At 41.8% G+C, this 26,291-nt stretch overlaps 1 protein-coding gene across 1 annotated transcript in view; it reads right to left on the bottom strand.

Annotated features, from left to right (window-relative positions):
- The window catches only part of LOC122814162 (transcriptional protein SWT1-like), an 881,598-nt gene that overhangs the window by 468,854 nt on the left and 386,453 nt on the right, over positions 1-26,291 (bottom strand). The gene's annotated exons all lie outside the window — the stretch shown is intronic.

Here is a 26,291-nt window from a genome sequence, read left to right as displayed (position 1 = left end):
TATCAGTAGTTGCCCTGGATGAAGTAAGTCCTTGAAGGCTGTTAGGGCATTTTGAACAGCTAGCATCTCTTTCTGGTTGATATGTAGATGCATTTGTTTTGGGGGCCATATGCCCTGAATGCATCTTCCTGCCATGTGGGCCCCCCAGGCATAATCTGATGCGTCTGTTGTTAAGGTTTGGCTGACAGGGGGTAGAGTGAAGGCCAGTCCCATGTTTTGGTGACATGCCTTTGCCCACCATAGAAACTCCTGTTTTAGGCAGGGTATGAGAAGAATCATTGTTTCCAGACTGTGAGAATGTTGACTCCATAAACTTTTTAGGTACCATTGAAGTTTCCTCATATGCAGTTTTGCATATGGAATCAGTAGGATGCAGGATGCCATGAAGCCCAAAGCCTGCAGAATTTGTCTTGCAGATAACTGGGTTTTTGCTGCCATCAGTTTGAAGTAAGTAGTCAGTTGCCTTTGCTTGTCTGGCGTGAGGTAAGCCATCTGGGCAGTTGCATTCAAGCTTGCACCCAGGAATGTTATCTTTTGAGAGGGTACCAGTTGTGATTTCTTTTCATTTGTTGTGTACCCTAGGCATGTTAGAAGGCTTTTCACAAACGCCAGGTGTTGAAGAAGAATGTCCTTGCTCTCTGCTTAAATGATACAGTCATCCAAGTAAGGGTATATTTGTATACTTTTTTGTCCGCAAAATGCAATTACTGGTGCCAGGCACTTTGTGAAGACCCTGGGTGCAGTAGAAAGCCAAAGGGCAGTGCAGAGAATTGGTAATGCATTAAGCCAGCCTTGAATCTGAGGTATCTTCTGCACAATTGTCTTATTGGGACATGCAGGTATGCCTCTTTTAAGTCTAATGTTACCAGCCAAGCATTCTTGCCCAGCATGGGCAGAAGCTGCTGCAAAGTCAGCATTTTGAATTTTGGAATGTTCAGGTATGTGTTCAAAATTGATAAATCCAGTATTGGCCGCCAGGCCTTGTCCTTTCTGGGTACCAAGAACAGTCGAGTAAAAACCTTGTCCTTTTTCCTGTTCTGGTACTGGCGGAATGGCCCCCCATATCCACGAGGGATGTAACCTGTTTCTGTGCCTCTGCCCATTGATTTTTGGGCAGATCTGGCCAACCGTTTGCCATTGGCAGAGTGTGGAAATGGAATCTGTATCCCTGTGATACTATGTTTAGTACTTACTTGTCCTGTGTTATTAACTGCCAATTTTGAGCAAAAAGTGCTAATTTCCCCCCTAAGGGTGCTGCTAAAAGATAAAGTGTTTGGTGCAGGCAGAGGGAAGTCATTGGGACCGTTTTTTGTAGGTTTGCGCTTTATCTCCTCCAGATTTGGAGGTAGAAGCGCCCCATTGCTTTGACCTGTATGAATCTTGCGCATGGTATCTGGAACTCTTACGGCGTCTGGATTTGCCCCTTTGAGCTCTGTCTGACACAGGAAAGGACCAATTCTTTGTAGGCCAGTGTCTGCTGAATTTTGGTGGCTGCACTTGTAAGAAGTCTTTAACAGTTTGCATAGACTAAGCTTTGTCTTCCATTTTCTTTAAAACCTCTTCTGCCTTAATGCCAAACAGAGTATCATGCTGTAAAGGTGCATCTAGCAATTTAGCTTTAACATGATCAGGCAAATTTTGTTCCTTTAGCAGGAGGCCTCTAAGGAGTCAAAACCACATTGCAAAGTATGCTTTCCAACCTGTTCAGCTGCATGCAATAATTCCTGCAATTCTTTATTTTCTGCACATTCAGAAATCAACATCATTTTCTGTTTCAGTAATCCCATAACATGCTGTTGATACTTAAGCATATGAAATTGACAGTTTAAGGCTCTGATTGCCAAGGTTGCAGATGTATAAACCTTTTTTCCCCATCTGTCCAGTGCCCTTGAATCTCTGTCAGAGGGGGGTAGGATTCTTTGCCATTGAGGCCTTAACTCCCTTTGGACCCTGTGAAATAGTTTCAGGGTCAGCAGCAGGGTTTCTAAATAAAAATTTATGGGAGTCAGGGACCCTGTAATATCTGTCAGGCTTACTGGGAGCCAGAGGTAAGGAGTCTGGGGTCAAGCTAGACTCCGAAAACACATCATCCACAATGTCTAAAACAGGGGGAATGGCTAAAGGCCTGTGCTGAGGGAGAAGAAGGAAATCCCTGAGTCTCTTTTTTGATTCTGAGAAGTCTTGACTCTCCCAGTGAAAATGCTCCCTCAAAGTATGCAAAGTTTCCCCAAATGAATAATCCTCAGGAGGAGAAGCAGATGGTATAGACTCCTCTGCATCAGAATCCTCATAGGGAGGTATAGATAATTTCTGATCAGAAGAGGAATCAGAAGAAATAGAAACCTGATCTGAAGATTCATAATCAGTGTCTTGCCTAGGCCTCTTGTCTGGAGGGGGATGGATACCCCTGATCAAAGTAATAAGGTCTTCAGCCATTTTGATCATCTGTTTTTTAGGCATAGAGGCCTGTGCACGTGGCTCATGCTTCAGTTTTTTAGTTTTAGAAGTTGCTTTTGTCAGTTTGATATACAAATGTTGAAGTCTGAATGCACCCTCAGAAGCCGGTGCCTGCTCAGCGGCTCCGGACCCATCCGAGGGAGATACATCCGTCGGTCCAATACCCTGAGTATCTTGCGGCATTCCGGACTCCACATGGGTGTCGGTAGAGGCCTGTGACCCGAAGGTAGCGTGTATCAGGGGCTGTGAAAGCGCCTCACTGAGTACCGGCGAACCAGCGACTGCCTTAGGGGAAGCTTTGTTGTCGGTTTTGGATCTCAACTGCCTTTCTCTGTCCTTTTCTTTGCGTTTTTTATGTACTCCAGTAGTCGGATTGCTATCCGACGACATTTCTGGGTAGTTAAATCTGTTTCCAAAATACTTTGAGGCAAAAATATACTGACGCTTAATAGTGCATTGGTTAAATCTAGCACAAAACCGACAGCCAGGCACGTTGTGATCAGGGCCTAGGCAAGGAATACAGTATAAATGGAAATCCTTATGAGGTATTTGCTTCCCACAAGTAATACAATTATTAACTATTTCTGACATTGGTATGGAGCAAGAAAAAAGTTTCCCCAATGGTGTACTTAGCTTTAGTGAAGACTTCAGTTCTGAAACTCAAACTCGAATATTTCAGTAGTCGGCCAACCGGCACTTGTGAAACGCTTCTGCTTCAGGCACCGCGTGGCAAGAAAGACTAAAGAAAATGGCGTCGGCTGCATGTTTTATACCCCTGACGTCATGGAAGAGGAGACAGCAACTGACGCAGGACCCAAGACTTTGGAATTCAGGCCGACTGAGGGCAACCTGCCAGCAGATTACCCCCAAATGTAATGACTGCAACAATGAAACACGAAGAACATCTGGGAACATTGGCAGATTTTTAAAATTTTCTACAGAATATCCTGTCAAAATATTTAGGGGGGTGGACAGAATAATGGGGGAGCAGCAAATGGCTGTAAACAACTGGCAATTTATGTAACACTAGGCTGAATGACAGCCATTATGAAAAAGTATACCTATCTAATGCATAACTAATGTCTTTCAGCTTTTTGCGGTTAAGGGTCGCCACAGCGCAACTCCAGTCAGATAATGATTTTTTACAGTGCCGAGGTGACAGCCCAACGACCAACCTTCAAAGAAGGCACATCCACTCATGCACGCACCTACCTGCATGTCTTTAAACATCACTCGTCCACGGGGAGGACATGAAGACTCCACATAGAAGGCACTCCAGCCAAGAATCAAACAGGAGAACCTCTTGCTGTGAGGCGACAACGTTAACCGCTGCCCCACCGCAGCCTGCATAATATATATAAATCAAACAAATGTTAATATGGTTTGTTTTCTTTTCTGTTAATGTATGTGTGCCTATGTCTTAAGTGATAACTTAATAAAGGTTAAAAAATGACAAGTTTTAGGTCTCCCTGGTTCTGAGATCTCAGAGTAAAGTGCTAAAGAATGTCTACATTGTATGCTAACAGACAGAAATACTTCAGATGCAACAGTTTAAAAATCTTTGTGGCCAACTATGATGTTGCAACTTTTTTGAATGGAAATGGAGGGGCTTTTGGCAGAGAAAAATAAAGTTTATGGGGTCAGCTGGTGATAAAAATACGCAAATTTTGCAAAGGGTGATTTGCAAGACGACAGTGTTATTAGGTGAATTTAAGGCAACAAAAGTAAAATTCAGCCGTATATAATTTTCATTTTTTCCTATAAGTGATCTATTATGCAAATAGATGCTTAATGCAAAAGTCCCAAAACCTTAGTTTAGAGTTCCTGCACAGTAATCTGTCCTGTATCTTTCAGTAACCTGAAGATTATTGTGCTGGTTCTTTTCTAACACTGTCCAAGGTCTTCAGTTTTGTCCCAAGTGCTTTAATTCTCTTCTGTAGCATTATGTCTATCGTCATATTTAAAAATACATTTCTTAGCAATGCTGAATACACTGCTCAAGCATTTTTTTCTTTCTTTCTTTTTTTAACTCCATCAATGAATATAACGTGTTACATTCACTCATAGACAGGTATGAGGCTAGCTGCCCTTGCAGGTGACTTCAAGCCTTACCAGTCTCCCTTTTTGTACTTGAATTAACTTATCCCACTTGGTTAGAGATTGACCTTACCCATCCCATGGTCGATGATTATATATTACCCCAAGTCAGAATAACTTGGATCATACCACAGACAGCTTGAGGGGTGCCATGTGTGGGATAAAGCATTTAGGAGCTGCATCTGTCCATTAGTAGTACAGGTGGCAGTCTTGGGATAAAATTATAGTTATGTACCCACCATAACTCTGCATCTGTGTTGTTTGTTTTCATCCTTCAACTGATGGGTCTCTGATCCGACCTCAGATCCATCCTCAACCACTCAATAGACTTGGGCTCCGTAGATTGAGTTCCTCCCCTTACCCATAATCCACCAACTACTCATGAGATGCCTTAGACTGAGATTGGCATCTAGTTAATCACAACATAAAAATGGAAATCTCTGAGTTAAAGAACACAGAAGGTGAAAAGGTGGGAAACAGGAAGGAAAACTCTGGAGCCCACACAGCAGAAATTAATTGGGAATATCCCTAGGTCATATCAGGATCCAGACAAAAAAAAGGAAAGGGAAATGGCGGGTGGGGAAGTTGAGGAAGGATGAAATCAGGGAAAATGGTTTAGGTGTCTTTGAAGAGTCCAAACTGAGAATCTTTTTCATTTACTTTTATAAAGTTTCTTGGTAGAAACTTTTTGGGACAATATTAAAATATGTCAAACAGGGGAGAAAGCCTGGAAATTCTGGCCATCACTGGAAGTGGAGCAGCCATAAGGTCAATTTCAAAGAGAACATGTCCAGGTGACGCAGTCCGCTGGATGAGACAGAAGGTCCTGAACAGGATCTAACACCAAGACAGGGTGAAGTAGGTAAGGTCATGGGAAGAGGAGGAAATCTTATAATAGTCTGGAGCCCAGTCATGACCTAGAGTGTCTCTCAGTGAATCCCCCTCTGGGGGATCAGGGCAAAGTACCTGCTGCACATGGCAGTGAGGCGAGAGGCAAAAAGGCTGTCATACAGTTGACCCCATCAGTGAAATATCATGTCCGCCACCGACTGGTTGAGAGACCACTTGAGATGGATTAAGATGCATCTGCTCAGTTTGTCTGGAAGCATGTTGGTATTCCCTGGGATATGCTTTGCCAAGAGAAAGCGAACAGAACAGAGAGAGTCCACTGCCAAAGTCTCACTGCCTCCCTGCAAAGTGGGTAAGTCTGGCTCTAGCTTGTATGTTGAGGTTCAAGACCACTGACATATTTGTCTGAATTGCAACCATCCCTAGAGGGAAAACATCTTGAAACGCCTGCAACACATACAGTACTGCTCTCACTTCTATGGCACTGATGTGTAGTGACTTCTGTGTGGGAACACATGCCTTGGATTGTCCCTCCCAAGTAATGCCCCACACCCCATTTGGGAGGCATCCGTGGTCACCCTGGAAGAAGGAAGAATGAAAAGGTGCCCCTGGGAAACCTCCTCTGCAAGAATTCATCATGCTACGTGTCATCGGCAAACACTTGTGATGCAAATGGGAGTTGTCATTGGCCGATGTCTTACTGACCACTGTACTGACAGCGCCCACTGTAGTACTCTCACGTGGAAGCATGCCAAGGGGACTAGAACTATGAACACTACCAGTGAACCTAGCAGCTGTAGAACTAACTTGGCTGGAAGTGAATGAAAAGTAGGAATGTGTAATGCCTGCTTTCTTAAGGTCTCCAATCTTGCTTGAGGTAGGCTTGCCATTTACGACTTGGTATCTAGATGAGCTCTGATAAACTCCAGAGTTTGTACTGGGTAAAGCTGAGACCTGGAGAGGTTTACAGTGATGCCCAGCTGGGAACTGAGATGGAGCAAGTGATGCTTGACTAGAAGTAGTAGAGGCTTGGTGGAAGCAGACAGGAGCCAGTTGTCTAGATACAGAAACACCTGGAATCCTTGCAGTCTCAGGTGAGCTGCAACTACTGCACTACACTTGGTGAACACCCTGGGGGCTGTGGTGAGAACAAAGGGCAGTACTCTGAACTGGTAGTGACTGGCTCCCAGCCAGAACTGTAGATATCTCCTGGAGCACCTGTGCATTTTGACATGACAGTACACATCCTGCAGATCATCCTTTCTCATAAGAGGCAAGATGGACTGAACCTTGACCATCAGGAACTTTGAACGTTTCACAAACTGAGTTAGATTGCAGAGATCCAAAACTGGTCTCTACTCTCCAGTCTTTTTTGTCACTAAAAAGAATCTTGAGCAAGTTCCAGATTCTTGCTGGTCTGGTGGGACTGGCTGAATGACACTTTTTTCTAGCAGCTTTTGTATTTCTGTATCTGTAGCTTTCCTCTAAGTGGAATGTTGGGAATTCTTCTGTTGCATTTTGGAGGAAAATGAAATAGGATAACCTTTGGATACAATAATCTTTGGTAATGGCTGTCCAGACTTGTGGGTGCTGGGATAGGTATCCCCAACTGCCTCCAGAGAGCAGCAGTCTGGTAACCCTTCAGGTTTGCTGATGCAGCTTTTCCAAGAAAGGACCTATGAAGCCCCTCTGCCGCAAGGATGGCATCTCCCATTAGAATACTGCCCTCTGGTGTAAGGGGATCTTTCTCCACAGGAGTCTTGGAAAGAACCTTGTGACTTTCTGAACCATAATTTCCTGCTACCACTGAAGAACAGAAAAACAGATTTCCACTGCAGAAATTGTCTTCCCATTTTGATCGCTCCTGGCGAGAGACTCTTTCACCTTAGAGCCAAATTAGGTGTATACATCAAAGGGGGGTGTACATCAGATTGCATGTGAAGTGTGCTGTATCTTTAAGAAGCACGTCAAGGCTGTACATGCACATATAACTTCCAGACACATGCACTCCCTAGTGCCATTTTGTAACAGCAGCCACAGTGAGAGCATGCATGGTCGCAGTTGTTAGTTTGTACAAAGGTTACTTAAGTTAAAGTCAGTAAACCTTTATAGTGATGTGTTTGTGTCAGAAAAATATGTCTTAATGTGTGTGTGCTTAATGCCAAATTAATAATCAAGTATTTTAATATGCTTTTCATTCTATTTTTCATGCACTGTATTTTATACAAATTGAGTTTCATATGAGACCAAAAAAGATGCTTTTTGAAAACTGCAGTATGCTTTCTGAAACTTGCAAGTTGCCCTCTGACCTAGTAACTGCTAGCACAGCAATATTCTTGTTTATGCCTTGTGGAAATGTACTTGAGAAGCAGGTGTTTATCTGCTAGGTCAGAAGCGGATGAATGAACAATGCCTTATGTTATAAATGTAATGATTTCAGACAAACAGCTCTGTCCAGAGAAGGGGAACCTCTGTAGCTGTAGTAATTTAAAGATAAAGTAGACAAAGGATTATTAGAGAAATGAACTGCTAGCATTGTGCTTGATTTAGCTGTAGTATCTTGGATGTAACTTAACATGTATCTAACTGGGAGTAACCAAGGCCATGTTGTTTTCCTCAGGAGGTTTCACATAAAAATTGATAAATCAGCAGAAATTCATGGGAAAGATGGTCAGCAGATGATGAAGAAAAAGGTGGTAATCTGTTACGTCAGCATGGTAGGACATAACCAGTTTAAGAATGTATAAAAATGAAAGTATTTCCTGTTTCTGGTTAGACAAACTCTGTATTAGCACGTTTTTGTCTCCTTGCTGCAAGATTAAAGTGCCTTAACCTGAACCTACCGTGTTTTGATCATTTTTAAAGTATATTTTTCCTTTGACAGTTTGGTCCTTCGGACCGGAAAGTAACTCTCGCTCTAGGCCTAGGTCAGAATTGGGCTCGGTGGCATGCATCCGTACAGAGAAGAGGCCAAATCGGCTCTTCTGTTTTGAAAGACCTCCGACCGAATTGTCGTTCGAAAGAGGCCAGCCACTGTTTCTGATCTGGGATTGGAGGACGAGTCAACGATCCGGTGGATCAACTCACGGAGGGTCAGGTAAGGAGGAATTACCTTATTTCTGTTTTAAGATCAGGGACTAAGTACAGAACTGTTTTTTGTCAGGTAGATTTGCATGTGCAGATCAGGGACAGAAAAAGGGGTTACTGTTTTTGTCATAGATCAGGGAAACAGAATAGGTAGGCAGTTATTCTAGATAAACTGTGCAAAGGTATAGATTTGTGGTACCACGTGATAGAAAGGGTTACGTAACAATTTACAGCTTAGCTAAGACAGCAATGGGAAATCAGTGCACAAAAAGTTCCCGAGACCCGCCCCTAATTGAAGACACGAAGTATATGCAATTACAGCGTGCCGACAATGTTAAGTACTACACTAAATGGGTTGATAAGTATAAATTTGAGGGTAATTTAGATAAACTTGCATTTATGAAACTTGTTAAACAGTTAAAAATAGACGCGAAAGGTCAACTAAAAAAGCAAAGACAATTAGGAGTCCCTCAGGCGCATAGGTGGCTTGAGGAAGCAAATCGCAGGGAGCAGAGAATTAAAAATTCAAAGACAATGTTCTTAGACAGAGAAGACAATAACTTGGTAATAGCAACGGCCTCTCCTTCGCCCCCTCCACTTCCGTTACCAGAATATGAAGCGAGTGGACAAGCTGATCCACCTCCGCTATATCCAGCTGTTCCTGAAAAATCACAACCGTTTGTCAGGGATCCTATCGAGACCAGGTCTTGAACACGCGACTTGAGGAGAGAGATTGAATTAAATGAATTAAATAGAAAATCACAGGCTATGAGTGAAGAAGAGATATGTCCGCTCATAGAAGTACTGAATCCTCAGGCAGGACAGGATCCGACTCTTTTAGTTTATAGACCGTGGACACCGGAAGATATCCGGAAAGCCACAGTGGGAATTCCCCACCCAAAAGTGAATTTTAGAAAATATTTAGAGACTTACAGGGTATGAGATTAAGTTACCATTTAAATGGAGAGGAAGTAGAAAAAGTAGTTAGACAAATTGTGGGTCCAGATTGGCACATGATCAGTGGCGACTGGAATCCTCGTGACGCACAACTTAGACCACTCCCACATACTAATGCAGAACTGGATGGCAGAGTAAAAGGTCTGACAGACCGAATCTCTGAAAAGTGGAAGCCTAGGGCTGATTGGACTTGCATTAATCAATGCATTCAAAAGGAAGGTGAAACAATTGATAGATATTATGCTAGACTGTTAGAGTGTTTTAATAATCACTGCGGAATGCAGATGCCAGAAAACCAGACACAAGATTCCTCATATGAACAACAGTTAAAGAATGCATTCTTGAAGGGTAGTATAACTCCCATTAGCAGCTTTATTACAAAGCACATGGTAGATCATCGAACAAGTAGACTACAGCCATTACTTGAATATGCTAGACATGCAGAAAGACATTTTAATAGTAAAAAGAAAACTCAAGTATTTTCGGCAGAAGATGGTTCAGAAGTATTTGTAGTACAAACTGGGAAAAAGGGTAAGAAAAATACCCAGGGAAATAAACAATCTGACAAGCGATCAGAAGATTTCGAAGAAAGAAAGAAAAAAGGTGAATGTTTTAAGTGCGGGAAAAAAGGACATTTAGCAAGGGATTGCAGGCTAAACAAGAAGGTGACTGCAGAAAATAAGGAAGATGAGGAATGACTATATGATAGTCAGGAATCATTGGATGAGAATAAGCAGGGAAAGATAAGTGCAAATATAACAGCAGGAGTAGAGGATGTAACACAAGGAGTACAGGATGTACATGAATTCGCAGACATAGACGAAGATGAAATTTTAGACCTATCTCTATTGAGCTTAGAGCTTTACTTAGCAGACACAAAACCGGAAGTGACGCTTCTGGTAGAGGGGAGGGAAGTCAAATTTCTGTGTGACTCAGGGGCTTCACGGACCCTGATACACCCTTCCAAGTTACCGGAAGATTCAGAATCACCAGATTATATACTAGTGAAGGCAGCTAATGGACAGCTGTATCGGGAGCCACTCTCCCATGACATAGCAATAACAGACCCCGTTTCAGGAATGACCCAGAAAAGTAAAATTGTGGTTTCTGCAAAATGCCCAGTAAATCTTTTGGGTAGAGACTTGATGCAGATATTTGGCACAGCCGTAGTTCCAACCATGCAGGGTATGGAAGCACAGCGACAAATGGATACTTTTGTAGTGCGACCGGAGGGTGAAACATATTACTGGTACAGCCAGGACTTAGTTACGACTGGTCCAGGGACAGTAACCGAAGAACTGATGAACGTAGCCATCAGTAAGTCCCTCCTCGACATTGACAAACAGCATTTGTTGCATTGTACTCTATATTACTGTAATAGACCAGGACCTGATAAAGATTATGAACAGGAATTGTTTCAGAACCATGTAAACAGGCTAGTATTGCGAAATTTGTACTGGGATGCAGAGGGGAACAGTGTAGCAAGCTGTTCATTGCCCCAGGAATATTTAGCACTTTATAAATCTAATCTACTGCCACATGTTAGTTTAACTAAGAACAAAAATTTGAAATGGGCAGACTTAGGTGAAAAAGTCACAAAGTGGGAAAAGCAGACAGAATTAGAGCTCTCTGAACAAGGAGTACAGAAACAGAAATTGAAATGGATTACACAGACACACCCAGCTGTGCACTCACAGGCTAGTGAGAATAGCTGAGTATTACTCTTATTGGAAGAAGAGGAAAAAGCCTTGTGGGACATACCAGACATTCTCTGGTCAGCAGGGAAATCAGATTAGGACTTATACGAACAGCAGGACCAGTTACCATAACGCCAAAGTCAGCATTTAGACCCCAGAAAAGACAGTATCCCTTGAGAAAGGATGCAGAGATAGGAATCAAGCCTATTATAGCAGCCTTACTTAAGGAAGGAGTCTTAATAGAATCTCCTGATTCACCTTACCCGACACCTGCAGCAGTTGGAAAGACCCCAAAAGTTCCTCACCAAAAGGATAAAGGGGCTCAAACATATGTCATACGATGCCCGACTGAAGAAACTCCAGCTCTATTCAGTCGCATACCGTCTGCTCAGAGGTGATCTGTGCCTGACATACAAGGCCATGTCCAACCCGGAATTAATGGACATGCTCCACCTCAAAAAATCCAAATCCACCAGAGCCACGAGAGCAAGAGACTTAAACCTCAACAAGGATATAAATAGGACGTGCTGGAGGGACAGATTCATCACCCAGAGACTCCCTACACTATGGAACAGAATCCCAGTCCATGTGAGGCAGAGCCCCTCACTGACTCTGTTCAAGAGAAATCTTGACGAGTGGATGGGAGATCGTAAGTTTACCCCGGGAATCATCTCTGTGTCACTGCTGGACAGAGGCACAGCAAACTAATGGGTATAGTATTCTCATCCTAATGGGTGGTGAAAGCCACACACACTCTGGCTAGGCTTATAAATGCCCTAGGGCAGATAGCCTAGTATGAACCTATGAACGGCGTATGGTCCAAGATTTACAAGCTGTAAATAATGCAGTTATACCCAGGGCACGAATGGTGCCAGATCCACACACCTTACTGAATGATTTAAAGCCAGAGCAAAAATATTTTTCAGTGGTAGACATTAGTAATGCATTTTTCTCGATACCGATACACCCTGACAGCCAATACTGGTTTGCATTTACATTTCAGGGAAAGCGGTACACATATACAAGATTACCACAGGGATATTGTGAAAGTCCAACATAATTTGCACAGGAAATGGCAAGCAACCTGGCAGGATTTATCCCACCGAAAGATAGATTTTACTTTATGTAGATGACATTCTGCTGGCAGCCCAATAACAAAATGCCCCCACGAGCAGATACCAGCGTAGCCCAACGAACAAAGTATAGTCACTGTTGTATCAATTTAAGCTCACTCTGGAACAAGAAAAAGTTGCAGCATTCAAAGAAACTTCAGTAGATGGTTTAAATCCTTTATTTGGACAAAGCGACAAAGCAATAACACATCCAACTCCGAACACAAGCGCTTTCGCCTGGTTATACCAGGCTTTCTCAAGTTAATTAAACAAAGAAGTGTCGTGCCTTTTATATTTTAAAAATCTTGGTCATGTGAACTAATTAACACTATTAATTGGAATAATTAGTTCAGACTTTTACGATCAAGGTAGCAGTAACTTAATCAGATAGTGCAACTATATGTTAGTTTGTTTAAAAGTGCTAGCGTGCATTGTTCAACCATGAATTAACAATCTATCTTAAAAAACAACTGTTCTGCAGAGGTTAATAAAATTGTATATTAAAAGTAATAACACCATTGTTAAAAACGCATTATTAAAAATGCATAAGTTAAAACATTATGATAATAAGAATGTGCATTTTGCTGCAGGGAACCTAAACATTTCCTAACTACTACAGAATCTGCTCACTAAAAAACAGAGGGTGTCTAAAAACAAATGTAAAATACAAAAAAGAAGACTTAACCTAAACTGCAAAGCTAGTAGAGAGAATATACATGTGGTTAAAAAATGTAATAGAACATGAACATGTAGTTAATAAAATCTCATCTGTAAAAATTGTTAGTGTAGTTTATCTCTGTTCATCTTTAACACACTAATAAGGCTTATAGTGTCATTCAAACCTGGGGGCTGAGTTACATTTAACTTTATCTGCCAAATCAATTCTCTGTTCTCTAACCGGGTCTCCCAATCACCACCCCTAGGGTCATGGGGAACCTCTGTTCTACCACAAAAAACTTTAGTTGCATATTGGGACAACTCAAAAGGTGTTTATAAAAGGCATTGGTGTCTCTTTTTCTTTCTATATCATAGAGGTGCTCATAAATCCTCCTTTTGAGCATCCTCTCGGTCTTCCCTATATAGAAACTGCCACAAGTCAAACAGGCTCCCAGATACACCACTCCCTTAGTTGTGCATGTGTGGCGACCGTAGGAATTCAGATTTAACTTTCTAGCAGGTAAATAATAGCTTTCTTCTCCCATAATGTAGGGGCATTGGCTGCAAGCCCCACATTTGTATGTTCCAAATTTCTTGGGGATTTGCCCTGCCATTCTGCAATTAGTGTTCCTCTTCTTACATTCAAACAACCCCTTTAAGTTAATGTCCCTTTTCCTAGTAAAACCCACCTTCTCTGGTAGAAATTGGTAGGTGTCATTGTGTGAAGCTAAAATGGGCCAAAACATATTAATAGTGTTTTCTACCAAACTTGAATCTCTGTTGAAAGTATATACAAAATTATTTTTTAATGAATTCTGTTGGTCCATGTTGGAGGAAACTGCAGGCAAGCCTTTCCCTAGCAGAGGTGGGTATAAAGAATCTCTTTTCTCAAGTACTTCTGATGCTAGTGATTTAACCAGAGTAAGTGGGTATCCTCTCTGCAGAAACATGTTCTCCAAAATTCTTAATTCTTGCAAGAAAAGTTCCATAGTACTGGACATCCTTGAGGCTCTTATAAAATGCCCCTTTACTATTCCTTTTTTAGTATAATGTGGGTGCCCACTATTATAATGCAAGAAAGTATTAGAGTAAGTGTTCTTTCTGTAAATACATGTTTGGAAACAACCCGCCTCTATATCCTTACTAAGTAGGATGTCTAAGTAATGTAAAGAAGAGTCACTGATTTCATATGTGAAAGCCAAAAATGCAGTGGTCGAATTCAAATAGCTAAAAAAGTCCATAAAGCTTTCCTTGCTACCTTTCCACAGGATACATATATCGTCAAGGTAACGTTTATAGAACAATATATGTTCCTTCCATTCTGTGGCATGAATAAAAACCTTTTCTTATCTATAGAGGACAATATTAGCATCCCGCACACTATAGGTTTGGACTGGTTTAACGAAATTTTGGCTAGTGAATCTAATTTAAATGGAAGCTTGATTAACCTTATAGTCCAATTTATGGAAACAGTTTTATTAAATAACTTTATTTATTTTAATGGTGAGATTTTTAAGCAGAAGAAAGGGGTGGCTATGGGCGCATCGTGCGCATCTTCATATGCTAATATTGTCCTCTATAGATGGGAAAAGGTTTTTATTCATGCCACAGAATGGAAGGAACATATATTGTTCTATAAACGTTACCTTGACGATATATGTATCCTGTGGAAAGGTAGCAAGGAAAGCTTTATGGACTTTTTTAGCTATTTGAATTCGACCACTGCATTTTTGGCTTTCACATATGAAATCAGTGACTCTTCTTTACATTACTTAGACATCCTACTTAGTAAGGATATAGAGGCGGGTTGTTTCCAAACATGTATTTACAGAAAGAACACTTACTCTAATACTTTCTTGCATTATAATAGTGGGCACCCACATTATACTAAAAAAGGAATAGTAAATGGGGCAATTTATAAGAGCCTCGAGGATGTCCAGTACTATGGAACTTTTCTTGCAAGAATTAAGAATTTTGGAGAACATGTTTCTGCAGAGAGGATACCCACTTACTCTGGTTAAATCACTAGCATCAGAAGTACTTGAGAAAAGAGATTCTTTATACCCACCTCTGCTAGGGAAAGGCTTGCCTGCAGTTTCCTCCAACATGGACCAACAGAATTCATTAAATATACTTTCAACAGAGATTCAAGTTTGGTAGAAAACACTATTAATATGTGTTGGCCCATTTTAGCTTCATACAATGACACCCACCAATTTCTACCAGAGAAGGTGGGTTTTACTAGGAAAAGGGACATTAACTTAAAGGGGTTGTTTGAATGTAAGAAGAGGAACACTAATTGCAGAATGGCAGGGCAAATCCCCAAGAAATTTGGAACATACAAATGTGGGGCTTGCAGCCAATGCCCCTACATTATGGGAGAAGAAAGCTATTATTTATCTGCTAGAAAGTTAAATCTGAATTCCTACGGTCGCCACACATGCACAACTAAGGGAGTGGTGTATCTGGGAGCCTGTTTGACTTGTGGCAGTTTCTATATAGGGAAGACCGAGAGGATGCTCAAAAGGAGGATTTATGAGCACCTCTATGATGTAGAAAGAAAAAGAGACACCAATGCCTTTTATAAACACCTTTTGAGTTGTCCCAATATGCAACTAAAGTTTTTTGTGGTAGAACAGAGGTTCCCCATGACCCTAGGGGTGGTGATTGGGAGACCCGGTTAGAGAACAGAGAATTGATTTGGCAGATAAAGTTAAATGTAACTCAGCCCACAGGTTTGAATGACACTATAAGCCTTATTAGTGTGTTAAAGATGAAAAGAGATAAACTACACTAACAATTTTTACAGATAAGATTTTATTAACTACATGTTCATGTTCTATTACATTTTTTAACCACATGTATATTCTCTCTACTAGCTTTGCAGTTTAGGTTAAGTCTTCTTTTTTGTATTTTACATTTGTTTTTAGACAACCTCTGTTTTTTAGTGAGCAGATTCTGTAGTAGTTAGGAAATGTTTAGGTTCCCTGCAGCAAAATGCACATTCTTATTATCATAATGTTTTAACTTATGCATTTTTAATAATGCGTTTTTAACAATGGTGTTATTACTTTTAATATACAATTTTATTAACCTCTGCAGAACAGTTGTTTTTTAAGATAGATTGTCATTTCATGGTTGAACAATGCACGCTAGCACTTTTAAACAAACTAACATATAGTTGCACTATCTGATTAAGTTACTGCTACCTTGATCGTAAAAGTCTGAACTAATTATTCCAATTAATAGTGTTAATTAGTTCACATGACCAAGATTTTTAAAATATAAAAGGCACGACACTTCTTTGTTTAATTAACTTGAGAAAGCCTGGTATAACCAGGCAAAAGCGCTTGTGTTCGGAGTTGGATGTGTTATTGCTTTGCCGCTTTGTCCAAATAAAGGATTTAAACCATCTACTGAAGTTTCTTTGAATGCTGCAACTTTTTCTTGTTCCAGAGTGAGCTTAAATTGATACAACAGTGACTATACTTTGTTCGTTGGGCTACGCTGGTATCTGCTCGTGGGGGCATTTTGTTATTTGGCTTGGTATTCTGCTGGCAGCCCCCACCCAGCAAGAATGCAAGAATGCAGAGAGGACACAATAGCTTTATTACAATTTTTAGCTACTCAAGGTCACAAAGTAAATAAAGACAAGCTATAGCTTTGGAGAAAACAAGTTAAGTACTTGGGATATGTAATATCCAAAGAAGGTAGAATATTAGATGAAGATAGAAAAACAGCAATTTTACAAGCACCTAGACCAACTACCAAGAAGGAAATGATGTCCTTCCTGGGAACTACTAATTTATGTCGGAGTTGGATATCGAACTATGCTTTGGAATCTGCTCCACTGGCCGATTTAATATTTAAAAAGCCGATGGCAGCACAGGATTTATTACAATGGACACCTGAAGCAGAAGCAGCTTTCTGTAAGCTGAAAAGTACAGTTTTGTACCTACCATAAATGTAGATGTTCGAAGATCCACATTGCTGCAGTCCTTACACTTGGGTAGTCCGCTGTCCTCGGTCGGCCCGAATATCAAAGTATAAGGCTGACGTCGGTCAAGGCGCATTTGACTGACATCAGGACGTCAGGGTACAAATGCGCATGACTGACGTCATATCCTCAGTCTTTTCTTGCCCCAGATGTCAGAAGACCCTAAAAATAAAGGTCAAAACCAAAAGACAGCAAACAACCAACCAACCACCCTTGCAGTAACTATATGTACAATATATACAATATACACAAATGTACAACCCAACCCACACAACCACCCTAACTGCAGAGGGGAAGGAGGAGGAGGAAATGGACAGCAATGTGGATCTTGAACATCTACATTTATGGTAGGTACAAAACTGTACTATGTTCTTCATCTCACATTGCTGCAGTCCTTACACTTGTAGAATCCCAAAGCAGAGGTAAGGGAGGATGGCTAACTACACTAGGAAGCAGGAGCTGCCAACATGCCCTGCAAAACAGCAGTGGCAAAACCAGCCCTGGATTTAGAGTAAAGTGGCAGGTGATAATGCCTAGAGAAAGTATGCACTGAACTCCAAGTAGCTGCCTCCAAAATATCCTTGGTTGCCACTCCCTCAAAAAGCTGTTGAAGTGGCAGTAGCCCTAGTGGAATGAGGCCTGATCCCAGCTGGAACCTCCTTGCCATGATGGGAATAACAGAAAGCAATGCAAAACCCAATCCACTTAGAAATAGTTTGTTTTGACACAGGCTTGCCCTGAGAACTCAAAGCAAAAGAAACAAACAACTGCTGAGACTGCCTGAACCCTTTAGTTCTGTCCAAATAATAACGCAACTGCCTGTGTACATCTAAAGTGTGCAAAATCTTTTCCCCTTTATTTTGGGGATTTGCATAAAAAGTAGGCAAATGAATAGTTTGGTTTAAAGCCACACTAGAAACCACCTTAGGCATAAAGGAAGGATTAGTACGTAATGATACCCTATCCTTATGGAAAATCAAGAAAGGCTCAACCGCCATCAGGGCCTGCAATTCAGAAACCCTTCTTGCAGAGGTAATTGCCAACAAAAAAGCAGTCTTCCATGATAAATATTTCAACTCAGAAGTAGCTGCAGGCTCAAAAGGTTGTAGAGTGAGTTTCTCCAACACAAAATTGAGATCCCAAGCAGGAGTAGGAGCTCTTGGGGGGTCTTATATTCTTTGCCCTCTAAGAAATTGCTTGAACAAAGGATGAGAAAACAATGGTGGGACACAATCATAGTGAGCGAAATTGCTGCAGCATGAACCTTAATAGAAGAGAAAGACAAACCTTTGTCCAGTAACTCAGTAAGATATTGAAGAGCCACACTCAAATTAGGCTCAGAAACATCAAAATCTTTGCTGCACTCCAAAATAAAAATCTCTTCCATTTATCTGCACACTTTCCTTGTACTAGGCCTTCTAGCTTCCAAAATCACATTCAAAACTTGTTGTGGAAGTTGAGACCCTCTATGGTTCAAAACAGAATATGCCAGGCTGTTAGGTGAAGAGAGTGAAGTTTGACATTCAGCAAATGGCTGTCCTCCTGTGACAACAGGTGTGGAATCAAGGCAAAGGCCATGGAGGCTTCCGTACAGACTTCTCAGTAATGGGTACCAGTGCTGTCGAGGCCAATCTGGAGCTATTAAAATCATCCTTGGCTTGTCCTGTCTGACCTTTAGAAGTACCTTTGGGAGGAGAGGCAGAGGAGGAAAGGCATACACATGAACATTGCTCCAATTGAAAGAAAGAGCATCCACTTTCCAAGCTGTGGGATGAAACCTTTTGTGTGGCAGCTGATGGTTTAGTGGAGAAGCGAACAGATCTATGTCTGGAGTTCCCCATGACACTGTCAATTTCTGAAATACATGAGGATCCAATTTCCACTCGTGGGGATCCATAATTGCCTGCTCAACACATCTGCTAAGGAGTTCTGTGCTCCTGGCAGAAACCTTGCCTGAAGATTGAGCTGTAAACTGAGAGCAGTCTCCCACAAAATCATTGCTTGCCTGCATAGAGGATAAGAATGTCCCCTTGCTTGTTGATGTACCACATGACAGTTGTGTTGTCTGTTAGAATCAACACCTGCCCTGGAAGAAGTAAATCCTTGAAAGCTATTAATGCAAACTGGACTGCTAACATCTCCTTCAGGTTGATATGTAGATGTTGTAGTCTGGCAGGCCACTTGTCTTGTATCCACTTTCCATTTAGATGAGCTCCCAAGCTTTGTCTGAGGCATCTGTCGTTAAAATCTGACTCGCCTCTGGCCGGGTCACAGAGAGTCCCTTGTTTAGGTGACATTCCTGAGCCCACCACAAAAATTCCTTTTGAATGCAAGGTATTATTTGAATGACAGTGTCCAGATCCTGGCAGTGCTGTGTCCATACATTTTGAGATACCATTGCAGCTTCCTCATATGCAGTTTGGCATTGGGAAGCACCAGAATACAAGATGCCATGAACCCTAAGGCTTGAAGGACTGTCCTTGCAGTCAGCCCGGACTGATGAGATAGCTGATGGAAGTAAAGGGATAGACTCTTTTGTTTGTCCAGGGTTAAAAAGGCCATCTGGGATGCTGTATTCAGTCTCACACCCAGAAAGCACATGTCCTGAGAGGGTACTAGACTGGACTTTATTTCGCTCACAGAATACCCCAGGCATCTTAGCACTGCTATCACATATTCCAAATGATGAAGAAGCTCTTCCCTTCCTTGAGCCAGAATCAGGCAGTCGTCCAAATAAGGATAGATCTGTATTCCTTTAGCCTGAAGAAAGCTATCACTGGAGCCAGAAGTTTCGAATACTCTGGGCGCAGTAGATAAGCCAAAGGGCAATGCAGAGAACTGATAGTGAGAAGTCCCAGCTCGAAACGCAGATACTTCCTGCAACTTAGTCTGATAGGAACATGAAGGTAAGCCTCCTTGAGATCCAAAGTTACCATCCAATGATCTTTGCCCAGCAGAGGTAAAAGCTGCTGTAACATCAACATTTTGAACTTGGGAATGTCCAGATAAGTGTTGAGGGTAGATAAATCCAAAATTGGTCTCCACGTGTTCCCCTTCTTTGGTACTAGGAACAGGCGAGAATAAAATCTAGGCCCACTTCTGGCATAGGGACCGGCTGTATGGCCCCTATTTGGACTAACAGAGAAACTTGCTTGTGAGCCTCTATTCTTTGTTGAGGAGGAACGTCTGGCATGCCTTTGAAAGGAGGCAAGGTATGGAAATAAAACCTGTAACTGGTGTATGATATCCAATACCCATCTGTCTTGGGTAATTAAACTCCAATTTTCTTTGAAAAGTGCCAACCGTCCTCCAAAGGTGCTGCCAGACGAGAAGGCTCTGGCAGCTGAAAAGGTAGGTCATTGGGTCTGTTTACGAAGGACTGACCCCTGCCCTCACCCAAGATTGTGCAGGAGAACTCCCTGTTCTAGGCCTGAAAGAGCCCTGAGCTCTGCCCCTACCACGCCTAGATCTACCCCTAGACTGGGAATCATAAGAAGGATACGTCCACCCCTTAGTAGGCCAATTTCTACTAAACTTTGGAGGCTGGACCTGCAAAAAATCTTTAACAGTCTGCATAGACTTAGCCTAGTCTTCCATTTTCTTTAAAACTGCCTCAACAGGAGGACCAAACAACACGTCAGATTGTAAAGGAGCATCTAAAATCCTTGTTTTAACATGTTCAGACAAATTTTGATCCCTTAGCCAGGCGTGCCTAAGAACTGACCCAGTGGCAGCCACCCTAGACGAGGCCTGTACAGCATCAAAACCACATTGCAAAGAATGCTTACCCACCTGTTCAGAAACATGCACTAAATCTTGCAACTCTTTACAATCAAGACCTACTGCCAGAGCATCAACCTTAGACTTTAATTGTGAAAGGAGATAGTTCTGGTATTTCAACATGTGAAACTGGCAATTCAAAGCCCTCATAGCAAGAGTGGAAGAAGTATAAACTTTCTTTCCCATCTATCCAAGGCCCTAGCCTCTTTGTCTGCAGGAACCGGATTCTTAACAACAGAAGCCTTAACACCCTTAGGCCCCTGACTAACAGTTTCTGGGTCAGCCCTAGGACTCTTAAAAAGATACTTATGAGCTTCAGGCACCCTGTAGTACCTATCCGGCTTAACAGGAGCAGGAGGCAAAGAATCAGGATTAAGAGAAGCCTCTGTAAAACATCTTCTACTACATCCAAAACAGGAGGTATAGCCAAAGGCCTATGCTGGGGTAAGAACAAAATTCCTAAGCCTTTTCCTGGAATCAGAGAAGTCCTGACCTTCCCACTTAAAATGCTCCTCATGGAATGAAGAGTCTCTGCAAAACAAAAATCCTCACGAGGAGAAGCAGAAGGAGTAGAATCATCCACACCAGAACCAGAATAAGGAGACTACTCCTGCAAGGCTTCAGTCAAGACTCTGAAACATCTGAAGCCTGCTCAAAACCCCCAGCTCAGGCTCCAACCTAGGTCTCTTATCAGGAGGGGCATAGAACCCTAATTAAAGTAATCAAATCTTCTGCCATTTTAAGCATATGCTTCTTGGGCACAGTACCTGAAGAGCTAGGGTAACACCAACTGAAGCCAAACCTGGCCTGCCCTGGGAGAAGCCTTTGAAACAGAAGGAGAGGGCCTAGCCACCCTAGGAAGGAGGGAGTATAGTAACCTGAGAAGCCCCTCAGCCTGACATGCCTCCTGAGAGGCCACATCTTGCAATAATAAGGTCTCACCCTGGGAACCCAAAGAAACTCCGGCGGAGCCACCGCTCCACCGACACCTCTAAAGAACCGCGTCCGTACAGACGGTTCTTCTAGCCTAGGCTTAACTGCCTTGTCCTTGCACTTCAAGAAGCGGGCATCGGAGCATCCGACGGCATTTTATAATTACACCGCTTCCCAAAGACTAACCATGCACAATCCAACCTTCTCTTTATAGTGCGCTTATTAAATCTAGCACAAGAGCGACAGCCAACAACGCCGTGGCCCTAAGCAAGGAATACACAAAGTATGATAATCTCTATGCGGTATTTGTTTCACAAGAAATGCAATTATTGACTTTTTCTGACATCCGTAAATCACTGAGGCAAGAAAAACTAAAATATTCCCAACGGGTACTTAGCCAACTGAACTCGGACTGAAACTTCAAATCGAAAAATCTCAGAACGCCAACCGGCACTTGCAATGCTGCTTCTGCATCGGATTATGCGTCAAAAAAGACTGAGGGTATGACGTGGGTCATGCGCATTTGTACCCTGACGTCCTGATGTCAGTCAAATGCGCCTTGACCGACGTCAGCCTTATACTTTGATATTCGGGCCGACCGAGGACAGCGGACTACCCAAGTGTAAGGACTGCAGCAATGTGAGATGAAGAACATCAACTGATAGCATCATCCTTAGTTCTAGGATTACCAAACTATCACAAGCAGTTTATTCAAACTGTAGACTGTAAGCAAGGTTATATGACATCAGTATTGACACAGCACATGGGGACAAACAACGCCCCATAGCTTACTATTCATCACAGTTAGACCCAGTGGCGCGATCCCTGCCCCACTGTGTACAAGCAGTAGTTGCAGCTGCAATGGCAGTGCAGGCTTCGGCCTCAGTAGTGCTATTCCACCCTCTCACATTGAGAGTGCCTCATGCAGTCGCAATTATTTTACTGCAAGAAAACGTAGCATATCTTTCTCCAGCTAGGCATCTTTCCTGTATGACCATACTGTTGAGCCAACCTCATATGACAACTGAACGATGCACAACTTTGAATCCGTCAACTTTGCTTCCAACCCCTGCAGATGGCAAACTACACTGCTGCCTGCAGGAGACTGAGCAAAAGACATTACCTAGACAAGACCTTACGGATGTTCCCTTGGATGATGCTGAGGTGACATACTATGTGGACGGCTCGTGCAGGAGGGGTCCTACAGAACAGAACCTAGTGGGGTATGCAGTCGTTTCTGATACTGAAACTTTAGAAGCAAAATCTTTACCACACAATTTATCTGCACAAGCGGCAGAATTGATTGCCTTGACAAGGGCATGTGCCTTAGCAAAAGGTAAGAATGTGAACATTTATACTGAAAGTCAGTATGCTTTTTCTACTGTACATGTTTTTGCGCAGCAGTGGAAAAATAGAGGAATGATAACATCTACTGGTAAACCGATCAATCATGCGCAATTTATTTTAGACTTGTTAGATTCAATTCAGTTACCTAAAAAAGTAGCTATTTGCAAATGCGTAACTCATACGAAACAACAGGACAAGATTTCAAAAGGTAATGCATGGGCTGATGCAGCTGCGAAGCAGGCAGCTTCAGCCACAGAAACTTTTCATTTGAGTGAGGAATTACAACCCTCTGAGATTTTAGATTTAGAAATGTTAAAAACAATGCAGACACTTACTACAAATATTGAAAAACAGAAATGGATAAAACGAGGAGCAATCCTCGAAAAGGAACTGTACATCTCCAAGGAGAAGAAACCGATTTTGCCATCTAATTTGTTTAGATATGCAGCATTGTTGAGCCATGGGCAGAGCCATGTCTCAACAGGGGGGATGGTACAGTTAATGAATCGAGTATTTACAACCTATGGATTTACCAATTATACAAATAATTTTTGTGCAGCATGCCATGTTTGTAACAAGCATCATGCACAAGGGGCGTTGAAGCCTAAGCAAGGGAATTTTCCTACACCACTGTATCTGTTCCATACTATTTGTATGGATTTCATAGAATTGAATAAATGTGAGAATAAGAAGTATTGCCGTGTTATTATAGACATGTTTTCCAAATGGGTAGAAGCGTTTCCAACTAAAAATCCAGATGCAGCTACTGTTGCAAAGGTCCTTGTTAAAGAAATTATACCCAGATTTGGTATACCGGAAAAGATTTATAGTGATAACAGGACGCATTTTGTGAACCAAACGATTCAGCAACTTAGTCACTATTTTGGGATATCGTTAAAGAACCACTGCGCTTATCACCCCCAATCTGCAGGGCTAGTAGAGAGGCATAATGGGGTGTTGAAGAATAAGCTTAGGAAGTTGACAGCAGAGACACAGAAAAACTGGGTGCACTGTTTGCCTTTAGCACTGTTGAGTATGAGAACTGTTCCAAATGCAAAGGGATTAACTCCTTTTGAGACTTTGTTTGGGAGGGCATATTATACACCTCAGTGGAAACCTCTCATGTCTACAGAGCAGGAGGCTGACAGTTCACTTGCAGGGTATATGAGGCGATTTTTGAATAACAAACTTTTGCAGTTAAATTCTGTTTCAGATAAAGAGCAACCGAAATCGGAAGCACCAGTAGCCCCAGGCACCTGGGTCTGGGTGAAGATTGTGAAGCGAAAGAATCGGAGTTCTCCAAAGTGGGAAGGTCCGTACCAGGTACTACTGTCGACACCCACTGCAGTCAAGATCACAGAGCGAGCTTCCTGGATTCATTTGACACACTGTAAACTGGTTAAAAACTTTGAACTGGACAAAAACTTTGTTACTGTTGTACAACAAGAACAAAATGGCCAGGTACAGAGTAAACAGAGACATTGAGCAACCTCAGAAAACTTGTATGATCGTTTTTATTGCAATATTGATCACACTGTTCTTTTTGTTGTGGCTACTCCTTTTTCCTGCCACAAAGGTTGAACTGATTAGACGTAATCAACCAAACATAGACTGGCATCTGAACTTTAACACTTATCAGGCAATTACACGTGTGTACGCTGAGACTTTTAATTTTCGAACTGCTGGGTCTGTACGACCATACCAACAGCATACGGGGGTTTATTAATGACTGCTATCCCCCTAGGGGTCAATGAGACCTGGGAAAATCTGTTTTTTGACACAGTCGCTATTAAAGCACATGATAAGGTAGCACTGTATTTGCCTGTGACACAAAAAGGAATTGTATGTTTCTATAAGAATGATACCATCCAAGTGGGATGGAGCAAGTGTAATGTTACAGTACAATATAGATGTTTTAGAAAACCAAATGATTTGGGTGGATCTTGTAGTACAGATTATGACTCATTTTTGAAATCTATGCATAAGACTCTTGACCAGGTACAACGCAATCCTGTACTTTTTAAACAGTTATCTGTAATAGACAAGAAAATGTTTCATGCAGGGCAGTCATTTCGTAACAAAGTAATAACTAAGGTAGAGGACTGTTATTTTGTGTGTGGTAAAAAAGCATATAAATGGTTACCTGAGAATTGGTATGGCAGTTGCTTTTTGGGGTACCTGGTTCCGGCCAACACACTGCAGTTTTGCCTTAAGGGAGTATTCGAAATACTCGAGACGTAACCAAAAAGACTGTTAAGAAACCCGAGAATCCAGTGGGACGAATCGAAGCGGGCTGGAAAGACCATCGTGATGTAGGAGCCAAGCTTCCGCACATGGACTTGAGTGATGCTGTTATATCCTGGGCAGGTATATTACCTGCATATGGTGCAGTTAAATCAATATGGGAGCTGCGAAAACTGTCCAAACTTCTCGAAGTAATGAGTAATCTGACTTTTTCTGCTCTTGAACTGATAACTGATGACCTGAATGCCATGAGAACTGTAGTGCTCCAAAACCGAATGGCTCTTGACTTCACCCTAGCGGCGAGAGGCAGAACTTGTGCTTTAATCAAAGAAGAATGCTGTACGTTTATTCCTGACCATCAGCATGAGATTAACGATCATCTCGAGGTGATTCAGCAAGTGTCGGCTATGACCAAGCCAGGCCCAAACCCTCTGACAGACTTTTTCCAGAATGCCTTTGGGGGGTGGGGCTCCATTTTTATGAACATATTGATTGCTATTGGGGTAGGATTACTCCTAATAGGAGTTTGTATTTGTTGTGGAATCCCCTGCATGAAGAGATTGGTTAAAGAATTCATAGATATATCCGTATCTGAGACTATGTATCAAAGTACTGAATTTGAAGAGCTGCTAGAATGCGAAACACTTTCATAAAAGTTTAAACTGAATGACTTTCTTAACTGCAAATCCTGAATGGAAGAGGTTAGGAAAAGAAGTAAATTGTTTATTCTTTTTTGAAAATAGAATAAAAAAGTAGTAATAGGAGGGAAATGTCAGAAAAATATGTATTAATGTGTGTGTGCTTAATGCCAAATTAATAATCATTTAATACGCTTTTCATTCTATTTTTCATGCACTGTATTTTATACAAATTGAGTTTCATATGAGACCGAAAAAGATGCTTTTTGAAAACTGCAGTATGCTTTCTGAAACTTGCAAGTTGCCCTCTGACCTAGTAACTGCTAGCACAGCAATATTCTTTGTTTATGCCTTGTGGAAATGCACTTGAGAAGCAGGTGTTTAACTGCTAGGTCAGAAGCGGATGAATGAACAATGCCTTATGTTATAAATGTAATGA

Source organism: Protopterus annectens, chromosome 10.part0 (genome assembly GCF_019279795.1).
Source record: "Protopterus annectens isolate FY-2018-M chromosome 10.part0, PAN1.0, whole genome shotgun sequence".
In the NCBI taxonomy this organism is placed as follows: domain Eukaryota; kingdom Metazoa; phylum Chordata; order Ceratodontiformes; family Protopteridae; genus Protopterus; species Protopterus annectens.
The sequence above is the reverse complement of the archived record's forward strand: the minus strand, read 5'-3'. Positions and strand labels throughout refer to the sequence as shown.